At 35.3% G+C, this 18871-nt stretch overlaps 1 pseudogene; it reads right to left on the bottom strand.

Moving 5' to 3' along the window:
• Nucleotides 1-17308: 17308 nt before the first annotated feature.
• LOC122174944 lies at nt 17309-17406 on the bottom strand (annotated as a pseudogene).
• Between the last annotated feature and the right edge of the window lie 1465 nt (nt 17407-18871).

Genomic DNA, 18871 nt, shown 5'->3' with positions numbered 1-18871 from the left:
CACCTCTCCTGAAAAAATCTATATTGGTGCTGGATCCAATTCATATTACCCTTTATAGTGTGGAGAAATTTGCTGAAGAAAAAAGTTAGCAAGTTACTTCTGAACTAGTCAGAGACCCCAGCTATTCTTAGCTGTGTAATAGACCTCTAGAATGGCTGCTGCAACTGACTTAAAGGAAAGAAATTGACAGCTGGTAGATTTTTACCCAAGCTGAAAATCTGAAAAAATATGGAAAGTGAAGAAGTCATTTTAAGGAATAGCCTTTTTTTTCCCCATAAATATTTCCTTTTTCTCCACCCAGAGTAAGCATTTGCAGTACAGCATTACGGACAGCTGCCTTACATTTTAAACAGTATAATTTAATTTCTCACAGTCAATTTTATCAGCGTATTCCTGTTTTTTTAATTGAAATTCCATAATTAAGGGGAAGGTTTCTTTTTTTCTGAAGAAAGACATCTTATAAATTTAATAAAAAGTTAATGAAACTTTCCTTTTTCTTCAGTAAAACTGGCCTGCTATGGAAGTATACATATTCCCTACAGTATACAAGGAAAGATACAGCTGACTTAATCCATTGAGCTCTGTATCTCCTTATTTGAGGAACCATGTAATCATTACACATCACATTCTTCATTAATTTGAGCCACTACTTAATTATCAGTCAGATTTAAAAGTGAATTTGGGTTTCTACAATTGTGTTTTCCCTGAAGTATTGGGAACTGTAGGTTTGTGATATTAATTCAGTGTTTGTTTACTACACTCTAGATCTCAAATCTAATGCATTGTTCAATAGAAACAGGTTGAAGCCTTAGAGATGAGGATACATCAGCTCAGCAACTGCAAAGCTACAACCTCAAAAGTATTCAGCAGCAAAGGACAACCTAGAAAATCAATAGCAAATCTTTTGTCAGCAGCTGGGAACAGAAAGGTCACCTATAGAGAGAGGAAACTTACTGAAAATTTAAAGGACATCAGTACAATGTTTTCACCAAAGAGTTGTTCTGGAAATGGAATCAATTGCTCATTAATATATAAACATTATAAAAGTTGATTGTATCAAATAACTTGATTTTTATTTTTTCCCCTCTACAGTAGAATTCAGCTTTTGTCACAGCTCATTTATAACTGAGGGGCTAGGCAAAAAGAGAAAAATATGGAAGAAAATCTATCAGAATAAGGAGATACAATGGAGTAAATAAATAAAATCTGAATGAGAATGAAAACACAGATGTCTGTGGGAAGTTTACTCAAGGTACTCCTGAGTAAGTAGCAAGAAAGGACAGGATGATGATGGGTGATGAAAGGTGGGGAGAAAAGGTGGGAACACAATAATTTCCTGCCCTAAGCATGGAGAACATTTTTATAGTTAGAATTGGGATGTCTTGTCTCAAAGGAGTATCACTCACTAAGGTGGAGCATAAATTCTAAACAGTATCTAGCATGGCTATTCATAATTAATGAGCTGTTCTTGTTTGTTAGGTCACTAAGCATCATGGAAATATGCTTCAGGGGAAGTTGTAATGTAACACTTGTAAAAGTGTTAATTTTAACATTAAATTATATCCACAAACCACAATTATTTTTGCACAGCTAGACATTTTAGTTCTCTTTCTCCAGACTGCCTCTCCACTGCACCTTTTCCTCATAGAGCTCTCAAAACCCATTTATGCAACAAGGCTCACAGCCTGATACTTATACTAAGTCATCAATATTGTCACATTCAAGGGAGCTCAACAGTATCTCCAGCTTCTGCCTACTCCTCACTTTGTTCCTTCTGGTGCACTTCTGTGCACTTCTGCCACTACATAAGTCTACATAAGTCATGCAGTTATTTTTTCAAAACAATTATTGTACCTACAGGGATAAAACTATGCAAGAGTTCTATAAGGCTGAGTATTTCAACTCAAGAGCTATTGCAACCAAGCAAGTAACTTAATACAGAAGAGGCAGCTTTAGATAATAATAATAAAAAAAAAGTGTCTTTGAGTCTTTTTTTTTTTTTTCTAGTTTAGAGATAAGCTATAGCACTTTAGAGGTACATGCTTCTATCTATGTTAAGGTTTTCTCTGTGGGTCTGTTACAGTTTCTGTGTTGCTTTTCTCCCTGCCAAGTTATAGCTTTCATTTGTCCAAGCTCACCACAACCTATAGTTAAGTCAGCATATTTTACTTATACGTGTAACACACCTGAACTCAGTAGAAGGGTATGTGGATCAGTTTTAGACTTAGGATCAAAAATGCTAATTGAGAAAAGTTGGATAATGATGGCACTTTTGTCAAGTATTATTCTTTTTCTTTCTTTTACATTAGATCTATGGCACAAAACAAATAGCCTCCAATCCAGGAGTGAACATTGTGCAACATGCAACACAGTTATTGTGAAACTCATGTAATTAATGAGGTGCCAGAAAGAGGTATGAGGAGACATGAAGAGATCTGACAAGGACAAAGGCTCACTTTTTTCCCTTTATAATAATTCCATATGCCAGAAATCACTGTTTTTCTGCTGTTGAGATTTCTCTCAAGTTGAGTGTATACTATTGGACAAAAAAGCTATTAACACTGTTAAATATTTAAACAGAAAATAGCAGAGCAGAAAATTATGAAAATGAGTCATAATTTAGCTCTCCAGAAACAACTCCAGAAATACAACAGGGTAAGTTCACTGCTTGTTTCTGTGGAAGCTGATGCCAACTAGCATGTACATGACCAAAACTTATCTTTTTTAGTGCACCATAATGTTAGTGAAATACTTTGGCAGACAGACAGAGCTAAATCCATTTTTGATTTATTTAGTTAAAGGTCATATTCAGTGCACTTCTCTCTCTAGTGATAACTTCTTCTGTATAGTAGAGAAACCTTATTTTTATTGCCCTCTTCTATTGCTAGGATAAGCACCAGAATGTACACTGACTAAAACTAACCAAGTGAACTCTCACCTCTCTCTGCATCTCAATTAATTTTGCTGCTGGCAAAATGTACTTTAATCCTTCTCTTTCTTCACACAGTCGTTCCTTATTTTTCTTCACATTTACTGTCAGTTTTCCTGTAGTTCTTCTTTCGTGAGGAGTAAGTAAAATTTCATTGATTTCTGAAGATGTAGCAATAGCTTCTGTGCACATTAGTGGCACCCACTCAAATACATACAGCTCCTCTTTTTTTAATACACTAGTTACCTCTTTTAAAATCTTGAACAGAAGGAAAAACATGAGCTATTATTTTTATTCCTTATTATCCAGGAGGCACTCACGCACTGAAGTGTTGAAAACTGCTTAAATGCTTAGGCACAGATATTATCCTGTTAGCCTTTTTACTAATTCAAGCCTCTCCCACAGTGGCAAATAAAAACACCAGTGAAGCGCTGTGGATGAAAAATGAGGTTCATCCCCTCCTCTACGTTCATGATTAAATGAATGAGATATTTTTTTTTCTAAGACCATTAGCTGTATCCTTTTGCCAGGAAGTCTCTAAGGCAATTATGAAGACTGCTCAGAAAGTAATGCCTCCTCATTTATTAAGTTGGCCCACAGTGTGGATGTTAGTGCAGAAGATGTTGAAACTTCCCACCAACATTCTGTTACATTTTGTTGCCAAACAACCAATGGCAGAAGAGGGACAGTTTGACATAATGGTGTCTCACATTAAACTACATATGAAGAAATGTATAGAACTGAATTCCTCCATGCAGAAAAAATTGCACCCACTGACATTCATTGGTTCTTGGTAAATGTTTATGGGGACCAACTGATTGATAAGAGCACGGTGAGGAGGTGGTAGTGTGTTTCAGTAGTGGCAACAGCTACAGTGGGTCAGCTCTACTGGTGCAGATTTTTAAGAAGGTGCAGGCTTTTGTTCATTGCTGTCAAAAATGCATAGCAAATGATGGTGAGTATGTTGAAAAATAGTGTTTGTATTTGAGAATTTGATATAAGAGCATTATTCTGCCCCTGGATCTATTGCCTCCTCTATGGAAATAAATAGGAGGCATCTCTTTTGGAATAAGCTACATATTTATTGACATACAAACTTAAATCTGAAACAGAACTTCTATTCATGCCCTCTGTGACTCGTTACCTAGCACTGATGCTGTATTTTATGAAATTTGGAGTGTAAACAGAGGAAATCAGAAAGATTCTCTGTTCTCTATTTCCTGTACAGCTCTGATTTTATTTCTGTTGAAAGTCCTCTGGTAAATTTTAAAGCTGTATGTCTCAATTGTCTTGAGAAGATTCCTTTTCTCTTAGGAAAATTAATTAAATACCAAGGTTACTATTTTATTTTACTTTATTTTTAAATTAAATACTTGTATACATATTGTGTTTTCTTTTCCTTGGGGGAAAAAGTGACCCAGGACCCAGGACATGCAGACAGAAAGACAGACACACCCTGGGTTTTCAATATAGTGATGGAAAATTGCATTTACGGGAAAAAATGTCTCACAGAAACCACTAATGTTCTCACAAGATAAAATTTAAGAAAGAAGAAAAACTCTGACATGCTGCAAAAGTTTTCATCTTGTCTTGATCTAATATACAACAACTCCTGCTATGCTCTCACATTTTGGAACAAGATCCAAGGGGCAGTATTCATTCAAGAAAGAGATTGCTTCGCAAAAATTGTACAGAAAAACTGGAATCATTGGCTTAAAAATATGCTCACTCTCACACTGGATCCTTTTTTAAACAAGTTGCTCCCAATAACATCTTAGACAAAATATTCAGTAGACGAATGAATATGCACATTTTGAAGGAAAAAGCTGAGCTAGCAAAGACATACACTGCTTCACAATAAGTGGATTCCAGAGACTGCCGTCTTTTTGTATTCATTCAGTGACAGATCAGCCTAGGAGAATGGTAGCATCTGGATGAGGGCAGATGGCTAAACTGTCAAATAATGACATTTTACAAAGTTTCAGCATCTAAGCGCAATATGGTTCCAGTCCCAAAGGCAGGCAGGTAAACAATGGCACAGAAGTTATATCACTAGCATATAAGATTATTGATTATAATTGTTCTAAGGGAAATGATTCTTCTCAGAAGATTATGTTGACAGTAAGATTTAGAACTCTTTCAAAAATAATGAAGTGATTGCCTCCCGGTTTAGTTCAGGCATCTACATTTTCACCACAGAGAAACCTGTTGTGATGAGCTAAAATAAAATGAAAAGTCTCAGGGTAAGGATATTAAAATCTGCAATTTATCTGTGATTCATCTTTCCTAAAAATAAAATTGCATTGGGTTGCAGGGATTCACCACCAAGTCAGAGCTGGCTGCTAAGAGAAGCCTTTGTCCTTTGAACATGAACACAATTGGAAGCCAAATAAATCTCATCATCTGTATAGTTCACAGGAGGAAACTCATTTGTAAAGATACTAGAAAATGTTTGTTGATTCTGTGGAGAGAAATTAAAACATCCTTCCACTTAGCTGAATTCATACAGAGACAAAATTTCGAGTACTGTATAGTCTCTGTAAAAGTCTCTGTAAAAAACAAAGTGAAGGTGGGTTGTTGGTTTGTTATGTTTTTTTTTTTTTTTTTTTGTTATTATTGTTTTTTTGTTTTTTGTTTGTTTGTGTGTTTGTTTTGTGGTAAATAGCATCCATTTTGAAAGAAGGTAAGCTAAGAGAGAATACATCTTCACTAAGCATTTCTATTTGTCTTGTACATCAAGAACAGTAAAGCATCATAGTGATGAAAAATCATAGAATCATAGCATTATGAAAGGTGAACCATAACGTACAGTACATTGTGTCATTCTTGAAGATGGAGAGTCCTAGCTGCAGTCTTTACATCTGTGAACAACCACTGGCACTATCAGCTATGCAGTTAGTTGAATTATAGCGAAGTCATTACAGGAATGACTGAGAATTTCTTCTGTCTTAGTGTCTTAACATGCAGTTGTTCTCCAGCACTGTATACACTTGCATACATAGCTTTCAGAAACCTGGACAGGCTGGAGAGTTGGGCAGAGAGAAATTTTATGAGGTTTCTGAATGGCAGCACAGCCTTCTGAAGTGTTAGCCACTCCCCCCAGACTTGAACCATTAGCAAACTTGCTGAGGATGCACTCTATCCTTTCATCCAGGTAATTAAAGCAGATGTAAAACAGGATTGGACCCAGCGCCAAACCCTGGAGAATACTGGCTACAAGCCTCCAACCACACTCTGTGCGAACAATTACAACTCTCTAAGCTCTTCCAGTCAGCCATTTCTCAGTCCATCCCACTGTCCACTCATCTATCCCATACTTCCTGAGCTTATCTATTTTGGAGAAATAAATATTGTCTTTGCATAAAAATAGGATGTTATGATGCTAAAGAGAAGACTCAGACCTCTGATACAAGATAAATTCCTGCTTGCAGAACAGAAGACCTGCATTTTTGAGTAACATCAGGAGATGTACCAGTAAAAAGCAATTCTGTGGTCTGAAAAATAGCCAGAGAGTATGGTTAACTATGAAAGGTTATCCCAGCATACCAAAATAGGTAAAAACTAAAGAATAGAAGGAGAACAAGAAGGGGATAAAACAGGTAAACAGGTGGAAAAAGTAATACAAAACTTAGAGTCATCAGATAGGCTCTGAACTCTGGAATATTCAGTCAAAGAGGAAGCAGGGGGGGGGAATTTGAGTTGAGTTGTATGAAATATGAACTGTTGTATTTCTCCAGTCATGTGTGCCTACTCTGTAGGTCAGCCACCCTTAAAAAGCATGAAACAAACTGTGCTTCATAGCAAACTCTGTCTGAGCTTGGATTATTGGACATGAGCACTTCTCACACTATCAGAATGTTTTGGGAGAAAGTGTTATATATTATTGCTGGTATGACATAATTTGCATTTCATGTTATATTCTCATTATTTTCTGACTTCATACTTGGCAGCAATAACTCAGAATTTCTGATCTTCTGAAATACTCTTTTTACTACTTCAATTGATACAATATTAGTATTGAAGATACCTTTAAGAACTAACATTCTGCTTGGATATATTACAAAAATATTCATAGCATAAAAGGATAATCTAACCTTGGTCTGTGTTGATAATTATATATAGGTAATGTCAATGCATATGGTATTAGTTACTTTAATTTCAGAACGTTAGTTATGAATTAAGTGACATTAAACATTGCAGAATCTTTCTTCCCGTAATTACATTCTCACTCTTGATATATGGAATAAAATTTTCAATGTTAGAGCCAAAATGTTTTCAATAAAAGCTCTTTGGAACTATGCTTTCTCAGTTAGATCACTATTGTGTAAAATCAGACTTAAATTTTCTGGATTACTAGAAAGCAGACTCTTAGGTGGCAAAACTCTTCTTCAGCTGAGTATAATGGACTGAAATTAAGAATCTTTTTTTCTTGCAAAGGGATACCATTGCTAACTTTCCAGAACACAAATTCAGATTTAGCTATCTGTAAATTACAGATTCAATAGGAGTTAACTGTTCATCAAAAGAACCAAGGTGAATTACTACAGTATATATCCAGCTGATTTTGCTCATATTAACAAGTAGACATTTGGTGTGCATATTGTTTATGGTATGTAGTACATACGATACTTAAATAAGGTAGAAAGGACAGAATCTGACTTATACTACAAAATGGATTTTGAGAATAATTTTGTTGGTTATTTATAGAAAAGTCATTAAAAACTGTTGTTAGACGTATTCATGGTGTACCTGCTCTCAAAGAATTTTGTTACTGATTGAAGACTAATCTAGTCTCCTGTTCTCAGTACTAAAATTTTAAAACTGTCACTCCAAGCCTAAGATCAGAAATAACATTGATCTTCCTTGTCTAAAATCTGCATATTTTGTTTCTTATTTCTAAACTACTGGCCAATCTCCTCTTAGGGAGTGTAAATAAGCATATAAGTTGAAGAAAATATGTCTGGGGAAGATAACGAATTACCAAAAAGAGAGTAAATTATAGCTAGCATGATTCACACAAATATTTGTTTTAGCTTTTGTTAAAACCTTGCTTGACAGAAATTCCAAAATGTGATTTAAGTAATGTTTCAACAATCAAATTCCCTTACTGCTTTTACTTGTCCTAAATGTCACTAAATGAAGATTAAGCCTTCAGAGACCATGTACTTCCATTAAAAGTAGAATATGACTACCTCTGCAGTTAGAGATGTCTCCTCAACTTCTTAAACTATTTATAAAATCCCATGCAGACTGCAGAGAAATTGAAAAAAAAAAAAAAAAAAAAAAAAAAAAAATACATATACATAAAGATTCTGCTTTTTATGGTTTCACAGGGTACACATGAGACAATTAACATACTAGGCAACAGTAGAGTAACTTAATTTCTATGTTGCCATCTCTAAAATAGGAAATGTTTAAGCTGCTGGTATGTAAAATCTGAGGCAAATGTAAAGGTGAGGTAAGTCTAAAAGTACTTAGGCATAAGCTGATTCATATTCATAATCTAAAACTTTTCATATTCAGAGAGATTCTAAATATATAAATGTCCCAGAAGAAAAAAAACAGAGTAATATATTCTCATTAAAGATAATATTTGCTATGTCACAGTAACCAATTGGCTAACAAACACATACATTTATGAAGATTCTGAAGACAATACTATACAAAATTTGCTATACATTTATATATACAGTGCTGAATAATGATATGCCCATATTTGGACAATATCATTATAAAAATATATATATTCTTTCTCATGAGTTCTAATTTTTCTATATGATCCAGACTAGGAAAAGGAATAAAATTCAAGTTATGGCTGCCCATTTAGATTTTAAAATTATCCTGGCAAAAGAGAACTTGTTGTACCTCCCTATATCACTTTAGAGTATGTATTTATTGCTTCAGCTTTCACTGGTAATAAGAGTAAGAATTACTCTCTAGATTCCAGTGATCAAATTGAGGGCTCTCCACTGACTACAAAGGTAGTTCAGATATCTGTCATACTATGCAGACCCCACCATATAAATATCTGACTGTAGGTGCCTTAAAGTGGTGTTGAACTTCTCGACAGTGATTGCCTACAAAGCCATCTAGTACCATTTCATATTATATGGAATCCCTCACTCAGTGTCCAGATGCTTGTCTAGATCAAGACTGTTCTGTATCCAATTTCTGCCAGATCTGTGAAGGTATCATTTGAAATGATGCTAGAAGCCTGTCTTTAGAGAACCAAATCTTTCTAAGGTCAAAGATTAATTGCCCAAGGCTAAGCTAGTCCCTGTTGAATCCCATCATTCAGGGAGGAAGAAAGGTAATCACTAAGAGCAATTCTTCAGTGATCAGTGTCAAGAACATGATCTCCTGCATGCTGTCAAAAGTGCTGGGGTTCATGATGCTGACAACAGACTGCATCATGTCAGCATGCAAAGCCTTACAGATATCCACATCATACTTCATAATGGTGATGGGGTATTTTTGTGAATAACACAAGAACAAGGAGGAAGAAGTTGTAAATGAAAGATTACAGAAAATATAGTTACAAGGTGGACAGGGCAATTAGTGCCTGAATGTGTACTCAAGACCCTTAGGAAGTTGGGGTGCTTTAGTTTATTAAGGACCATAACAGAAAGAGAGTTAATCAAGACATGCAGCACGATTACAGGTACAGCTCATTCCAGCCTATATTTTACTCTGCAGCATATCAAGAAAAAGTCATAAATCAATTGAACTAATGGCCAGTAAATTTCAAAGCAGTAAAATAGCTATAGAATAAAAACTATTTGATGTATTTCAGAAATAGCCACTGAAATTTACCAACAAAGTCATCATCAAGTACTGTGTGGTTAGAGCTTTAAAAGGTCTGGATAATTCTATCAGCCACTAGAGCATTCATAATTATTTTAAAAAGTTTTACAAAAAGTGCTTATGGATCTCAGTTGATCACCTGCCATCAGGATGGATTTTTCCCATGAAGTGTATCATTATGAGGGTAGCAGAGTACAGTGTGGTATGTTTTACTTTCCTATAACGCATCACTTAATGGAGAATTACCAGAGGCGTGAAGCTAGTTAGGAAGAAAAAATGGTTCATTCCAACACAACTGTAATGAATATTTCAGGGAAAAAAAGTCCATTAAAAAAAAGTAATCAAATAAAGAGTGATTTATCAATTACATTTCATGAGATTCACAGAAATTACATTTGTGATTTAAAAAAAAAAAAACTAACAGTAAGTATAATCAATACATTAACTTATTAAATATGTAGTGCTAAAACTTTGGTCAAAAAGGAGTATGAATTGTTAGGGATGGAGAGAAGAAGTTCTTGATTTAAATTAAAAATTTTGCAGAAACTATATCAAGATTGGTCCACCCATGAAGAGTAAAAATAATTTATGATAATTCAGTATCATTGCAAGAGTGAGAAAAGAAGATTAATCTATGCATTTCAGTAGTATCTATGTAGACAAGATAAGTTTTTAAAAATATATAAACACATTAACAGAATATAAAGTGAATTAAAAATGTTAAATACTTCATGTGGGTGGGGGCTTCTTGACTGCTGGGTTTGATGCTTAAAATAAGCGTATACTGCTTACTAGAAGAAAAGAAAGAGAGCAATTAGAATTTGACAAGTTAAATATAATGCCATCACACAGTCAAGAAAATATCGTGGGAAATTTCTTCCAGAAGCACAGAACTACTACTAATTATTTTCTTTAAATATATTTAGAACAGAAAGACTGTCAGCAATAAAACAGACATGATCAACATGTTGAAAGAGTCCCCAGGGAAGATAAAATCATAGTTGAAATATTAAATATATTCTGAGTGCTCATTTTCATGTTGGGAGAGTAATTTATATTTTTGGGAGGTGACTGAATTAAACTGAAATTTCAACAGAATAAGTTTTAGAATAGAGTGGCAAAAAGTGGTTCTAAAAGAATACTGTATTGGGAAACTACAAACTTTGCTTTCAATTTGAAACTAAAACTGATTTGCTACTAAAGAAATAAAAAAAATACCGTAAGGGTTAACATGGGAATCTTCCAACCAGTCTGATTTTTTTAATTAGCAAATTTGTTGAAATTAATGTGCCGAGTGAAATGAGTAGAGAAATTGAAAAAATGTGATATCATGGGAGCTCCCCTAGCAGTAAGCCGCTATCCCTCACAAATCTGTTGGGATCATTTGACTACATGTACTATCACATGGAGAAGGATGTCCTGACATTTGAGGACAACATTGCCAAAGCTATCCGAATCTAAGTCAACTGACTGGAATACGTCTCAACTCAGGAAAGGGTCTAGGTATTAAATTGCCCTTTAGAAGTATTGAGTAGGCTGTCCACAGAGCTGAACCGTTGCATCTAAAGACTTGTAAGCTGGTAGAGTTGAGTTTGGCAGAAGCTTGAGATGCTTGGCATCATAATATATTGTCCACTGTAAACAAAACACCAGTGAAATGGGGACAAATGCAACAAAACACAAGGAGTACACAAGGGCTGTTCAAGGACCTGTGCACTGATAAATTGGTTCCCACACTTGCAAGTATTAAGTTATGTAAAAGTCTATGTAAATCACACAAGCAATCTTAAACACTTCACTAAATCATAACAGCACTATGTAGCCTCCAGGAAAATTTTGAAGAGATTCTTGCAAGAAGCACACTAATATTATAGATGAGTGTGTTATAAGCTACATCTATCCTACCTGCCTGAACTAATATAAGAAATGTAGGAAGTCAGAAGATTATCACAATATGAATCCTTTAGAATAATAGCAGAGAGCAAAAAGAAGCCCAGTCACTCAGTCCACTCCGCAATAAACGAGTTCATTTTTGTAGCAGTCAGACGGGATTTCTGCTTCTGCCATGAACAAGGTCAGGCCACTGAGCAGGACGTGCAGAGACCACCACACAGCCTCAAAGCCTCCACAGGTCACACTCTTTCATCATATCTACAGCAGATTTCATAAACTCACTTTGTTTGGTGAATAAACAAATCAGAGCAAATGAGAAGATATCTATTCCATCAAAAAAGAGCTACCATGTTGGTTTCCTGTCTTTCCTCCACCCTTCCCTCCTGCAACATATGGTAAACCTCTGTCTATTAAGCTGGCAAAGCACAGAAAAATTGTGATAATACACCAGTGGTCAATGAGCCAGCCTTTAAAGGAAAACACTGCTGATAAGATAAACAGCTTGTGATGTACTTAATTACAATATTTCATACTCATTTAGCCATCTCCACATCACAGCACTAACAAAGTGGATTTCAAACAGGAAATAAGACTACTTCCCACAAGCCCAGAGGGCTAATTATAAAATAGCAACCTACATTTTATTTGGTAAAAAGCTTTTTTTTTTTTTTTTTTCCAGCAGAATTTATTGAGCTCATTACCAAGATGCTTATGAAGTGATTTGAAATGAGGCAACATTAAAGCATTCTGAAAATCCCTTGTACTTAGTCATCTTGACACTTTGTTTGAACTTGAAGCATTAATGTGAAATAACTGCAGCAGCCCCACATTTCTGATTCTATTGTTTGACAGTACATTTAAAAGCTAAAAGATGACATGATCAAGAATTTTTAATCAGCACAGTAATTTGTAGGAGTGTCTCAAATATTCATAAGTTTGAAAAGACCGAAGGGACATGCCTGTGAGAAACAAGACAGGGACAGCGCATGTCAGCTTAGAATAACACAGCAATGTGAAACAGGGAATGCAAGCATTGCCAGAACAGAGAGGGGAGTTATTGCTTTTTACAGGCAAGTCTGAAAATTGAAATATACACATCAAAGCTACTAAAGAACTCCACACACTGTACCTTATTAGCCTGGTTTTACCTTCCATAATCACATTATATAATATGCATCACCAGATGAACCTGCTTGGGGTCAGCAGAGAGGCCACCATAAATATATTTGAAGTAAAACCTGTGAAGGTTTTCAAAGTGGAAAAAAAATCTATAGAAAGGAGTAGTAAAATCCATGGAAATCTATAGCATGTTAAAGTGAAATCTGTGAATAGCTTCGCTTTTCATCATTTCCCCCACATACCCCCTGTGTTAGCATTTGAATTAATAATTAGAGCCAATGGAAATGCTTCTGTTGACAGAAAGGTTTTAACAGTTCTTCATTCTTCATTCTAACTACATTCTAATGTTCTGCCTACCTCATTACAAAGTCTTTAAAGGAAAGGGGAAATCATTTGCAAGAAAACAATTGGGCATTGGTAATACAAACATGGAGCATATCACAGGGCAAGCAATCCTAAAAGTGGTTTATAACAAAAAAGGGCAGATTCCAGCCAAATGTGCATGCCAGATACTAGAAGCTCCCTCCTTCTTCCAGTGTTTTCATGTGCTGGAGAGAGATTTGAACACTACACACTCCCTGCTCAGGAGAACCAATTCCAACAGTACCTCAGGACCTGTAGTCCTTTGCAAGACTAATCCCATTTAGAATGCTTGATAGCCCCTTATGCTCAGCCCTAAGCTAATAAGGAAACAAGGAGATAGAAGAGATGGGGAGAATTCATGAGCTAAGCAGCATCTATCTATATCATTATTTAGATAGGAGACCCTCAAGGACTTACCATGCAGTCAAGAGTAAGAGTATCAGACCTATTTTCCAAGCCTGTCCAGCTCTGCTAATAAAAGCTGATGCCAAGCTTAAAATAGAACACTCCTTATAGAATAAGATTAACAAAGCAGAGGGAAAATTCAGAGAATGAAAATAAATACAATGATTGATCAGCTGCAGCAATTGCAACTCTTCCCATTTAGTTGCTATATGGGTGGAGAATTCAGCACTTAATCTGAAAGGTGACTTGAGAAAGGATTTCAAGAATAATGTGTTGCCTTTTCCAGTATGGTTGAGTTCTGATAATGTTTCAAATCCATCAGCTAGATTTTAACAACAGAATAGGTTGTCTTAGTGGGAAGTTCAACAAACTGATGGGACACCAGAGCCTGGCTTGAATTTTTGAATTTTTTTCTATTTCTTTGAGAGAAAAGAGAGATCTCTGTACTCTGTTAAAGGAATAAGCATGCATAAAAAAATAACAACAGAAAGAAAGTTCATGGAAATGTGTATTTTATAGCGCATGTTAAATATTTATGAGAATGGATATTCATAACAAATCTATTCTTTTTCACTATTACTCCCTTAATTTAAATCCATGTGAACTGATCATGATTAAAATCTGTGACCATTTTAAGTTCAGTGAATATAATGAGAAGATATCTTCCAGGCTTATTTTCCATCACGAAATGGTGGCACAACATCAGAAAACCTACAATGATACCAAACATACCTTTCCTCACGATGAAAAATAAAGGTGTTCAAACGTCTTGTATTGTCAGTTCAGCTTTATCTATTGTTCTAAATAGTACTTAAAGATACAGATTTTTGTTTCATCCCTTGGGCTTAGAATCACAGAATCATAAAATCATTAAAGTCGGATAGACCACTAAAGTTATCTGATACAACCATAAACACATGCCTGTGACCACTTTAGACCACGTCACACAGTGCAAAATTTACTCTTTTCTTGAAAACCTCCCGGGTTGGTGACTCCACCTCCTCCCTGGGCAGCCTGTTACAGTACCTCATCACTCTTTCTGAGAATTAATTAATTTTTCCTAATATCCAACCTGATATTAGCTATCCAACCCTATATAGGCTTAGTAGTTCATTTTAATTTATTCATTTTTCTGCCTTTAAACTACTATCAAATATAAAGATGAAAAAAAAGAACTATTATACTCCTCTCACTTAACAAAAGCTCTATAGTAATACCCAAAGTAATATATCTCCACAATTAAGAAGCTACAAAAAAAAAAAGAAAAAAAAAAGAAAAAAAAAAAGATGGAATGATTTTAATTTGCTAATTTCCCTTATGAAAGATATATGAAAGATATAGTTGTTTTTGTTTGTACCAATACGTTTTCTACACTTTAATATCATATACAGGATAACTGTGGGCATGCTATATATTCTTCTTCTTAAGAGTAGATCTCAGAGCAGTCCTCATCACTGACAGAAAATTTGCAATTTTCTCGTTGCATCCCAATGACATACGCCTCAAGTTTAACTTATTGTAACACATTTTATTGCTTACTTGATATAGTAAAAGTTTAAGTTTGTCCATGGGAAATTCATTGGACTAGTTGAAAGTAGAACATTAGAGTTTATAAGTGGAAATGAAATGGCAGTGAGTTTCATGTGAGAGTAGCAAGCATATTCTCTGGAGTACAAAATGTCTGTAGGAACAAAGCTATAGAAAGCATGGAGCTGCTCCTGTTCCAGCATTCATCTGACACAGATGCCAAATGAGGGTAAATGCACTTTAACTCCAAGAACTACAGTTACCGGCAGCCCAGGAATTTGCCAACAAATTCTGGAATTTCAGCAGTTGGGATTATTACAAAGGTGGCAGGCGGGTGATGGAGGAAGGAGGTCGGATTTTTGCTATGGCTACTGATCAAACTATAATCATAAAGAGCTAATGTCTGAGAATATATAATAGCCTGTACTATCTTTTATTTTATTTTATATTTTTTTTCAGCTCAATGAGACCAAGCGTTTTTTCTCCGGTCTCATGATCATCTGTTTTCAGTTCTGACTTCTATGGACTGCAGCTCAGACATTTTAATGAAATTCAGTGTTGGCTCTACTCAGCCTAGGACAACAGTCTGACGTAGGAGCCAACGCTCTTTTTAAAGAGAGTCATCTCCTGCTGATAGTAATAGTAAACTTGAGTCTCCTGCCTCCTAGGTGAGTGCTTCAGCTACACAGCTATTACATAAAAGCCAGACAGCATCAACAGCACCAGCCTGTGAGCTTTGGGCAGAAGTGAATACTGCTACAGCATGTTTAGTTTGTCCAGTTGATAGGAGACTCTGCAAAGGGAGCCCCAGAACACTCCTTTATCCATTGGCATTAACCAGAGATGAACGCCCAAATGTTCTGCTTAATTAAACAGCAGTATATCTCATGCGCAGTAATGACTTGTGTCATTTAAGGCAACTTTCTTGCAAAACCTTGCTTGCCTCTGCCTACAGCTTTGCAAGTGAATAATTAGCTTGAAAAGAGTTTTCCTGGAGCATTTTCTAAGTTTTATGTTTCTAGCTTCAAGCAAGTACATTTTCTTAGGATCTTAGCCAAGGTGCCTTGGAAAGTCCATAGGCAAATATTTGTCCCTATATGCCATTTCAGACTTGAACCACAGCTCATCTTTCAGTTTGTGGTCTAAAAGATTTAATTCCTATTCATTTACCTTTAAGAATCTCAAACTTGCAAACTGTGAAAAATCACAGATAATAAAATATCTAATAGCTTTTCTCTGGACTAGAAGGATTTTACCAGCAAAGGATATCAGCATATATATATATATAATATATATATTATATAAACTATGTAATCTCAGTGGGGATCTGATTAAATGGGATAAGATGAATTTTATAGAAAAATTCATATAGAATTTGAAGAGGCAAAAAGACTGGTACAATACCTTTCTGTCACAATATCCTCTTTCTTGTAGTGTCTTCAGCTGGGTGGAATTATATCCCTTCACTTTCTAATGTAAGATATTTAGTCTGACAGTGCAAAGCCCTTGACAAGATGTCTACTGGATGTTTCAGCTTCTACTAGATGCAACTCTTAAAAGATATTTAATATCCTTAACAATCTCAGTGTGGGTGTCTGAACACAACAGTGACTACAACCACTGTTAGTGTGACAGCCATCCCTGGAAACAGTGGGGCAATGCACTTAGTTTCAGAATTAGCAAAGCTACACAGAAAAATTTGAAAGAGCAGTGAAAAGTAATGCAAGTTCGTTTCCCTGAAAATCAGCTGATCTTTCTAGTTGAACTTTTCAGCTTTTTCAGCTTGGAAACAAACAAACAAACAAACAAACAAACAAACAGCAGCTAAGGAAAATTACTCCCCATTTGGTTTTTGCTGATATCTAGAAGTACTAGGAGATAGTTAGATAGTTGTAACTGCATTCTCCAGGAATTCCTGACTACTATTCTATCAAGACTCCTCTTAAAAATACTTTAATTCATGAATGATGACACTTTCGTATGTACTTCTTACATAATCTTGCTTAGAATGTATGCTATCTGCTTTTGCAACACTTACAGGTATTTGATAGGAATCTAGATATGTGCATAACCTTCAGTTTCATCTAAATGGCAGCTATTCAAAGCTGATGAAAGCAAGGAAAACTTATTATGCTGTCACAGTTTTCCATAGATACTCCATATCAAGATGTAATGCAGCAAACTGTCAGTTAGGATGGCTGTAGGGAGCTGCAGTTCCTGATGCTGCTGGTTTTCAGCAGCTCTGGTTGTTCCCATGTGGTTTCCAAAAAAAATATGGAATATTTCATGAATTTACTTGTCATCCAAGCACAGAGGCCATGCTAATCTTCTCTGTATCATTCCAGTATGGAATGCTTCATGACATATATTCTTTTCAATCCTGCTTAATACAACATATTCTAAAAGTTAGAATGGGGCTAAAGGGATTGAAGCTTTTGTCAACAAGTTGTTCCACAATTTCATGTATAGAAGACATCCTTGAAAGCAGAAAGCTTTTCAGGAAGAATTGGTTGTATCATACTCAGGTTGATTAGGCTCTCAGTCTACAGCTCAATATTGTCTCCTTTAATTATGAAAAAGGAAAAGACTTTGTAATACATGTTGCTGGTAAGAGGAAGGTGGTACTTTGTTTGAAACCAAAAGGGAAAAGACAAAAATGTCTTCCAAAAAAAAATCATCTAGCACAGAAACCTTCAAAATAAATAAATGTATACGTAAAAGATGCAAGTAGAAAAAGATAGATTGAACCAAATCACTGGATTTATTTATTCAAACACTGCTCAAAAAAGAGATATCTTCAAATTTGACTGAAGTTTGTAATAACTTTGTTTATCTAAATGAAAATCATCAAGATTCGATGCACATCTATGCAGGGTAACCATTCCAAATCCCTAAGTGACCTTTCGGTTTTTATTAAACCTTCTGCAAGTCCTTTTAAAAAGAGAATTCAGGAATTTAAGCTATACCTATTAATACAAATCATTTCTCCATAACTTATTGTTAGGACAGTGAAAGCTAGAGATCACAACATCGCACAAACAGAAGTGATTCCCCACATTCTAGCTAACAGGGCAAAGCTGTTCAGTATGAATAATACATGCTAAAATTTCAGGATTATTCTGCAGTGCTCATAAAGTCACAATAAATTTTGAAGAAAATTTTAGGTCAGGATTTAAGTGGGGAAAAAATATCTAGACTTGTTTGACAAAGTATTGATTAGAAATAATTTGATTCAATCTGACACTTTCCCTGACACCTTGATTTTAGTAATCACATCCACTTTTCCATAAAAGCAATAATTTATCCGTGATTAAATCTAATTTTTCTGTCTGTTGTATAATGACTCACAACTTCTCCATTTTATAATGAGTAGAGCTGTGCTTGGAGGTCACATAACACCTGCCCACAATAAAGGGAAATACACCAGAAGATTGAGTCTGAACTACAAGTTTTCACAAGTATACTGTATAACACACCTATTACTTTTTCCCTCTACATTTTCAAACTAGCTTCTCTTTCAAAAGCATTTCTCCAACTGTTTAATTAGCAATCAGATACATTTAATTAACAAGCTAGTTAGATGGAAACCTGCAGGGGGTGCTGGATTTTAAAAAAAGTCTTTATTCACTTTCAAAAGAACAAAACTTTCTTCTGAAAAAAATCTTTCAAACATCTTTATCCTTCTTTCAGAAGTACCAATGTATGTGCACTGCAGAATTTGAGGACATGCTAACTTTTTCATTATAAGACCCATTTTGGGGTTCCTCTAACTTCTGAGCATCTGAACCAGCTCACCTCAAGTTGAAACATCTTAGAAGGTTTCAGCTCAAA

Source organism: Lagopus leucura, unplaced genomic scaffold (genome assembly GCF_019238085.1).
Source record: "Lagopus leucura isolate 7727_CA_CO unplaced genomic scaffold, USGS_WTPT01 Super-Scaffold_73, whole genome shotgun sequence".
NCBI lineage: Eukaryota > Metazoa > Chordata > Aves > Galliformes > Phasianidae > Lagopus > Lagopus leucura.
This window is presented reverse-complemented; position numbering and strand designations above follow the sequence as displayed.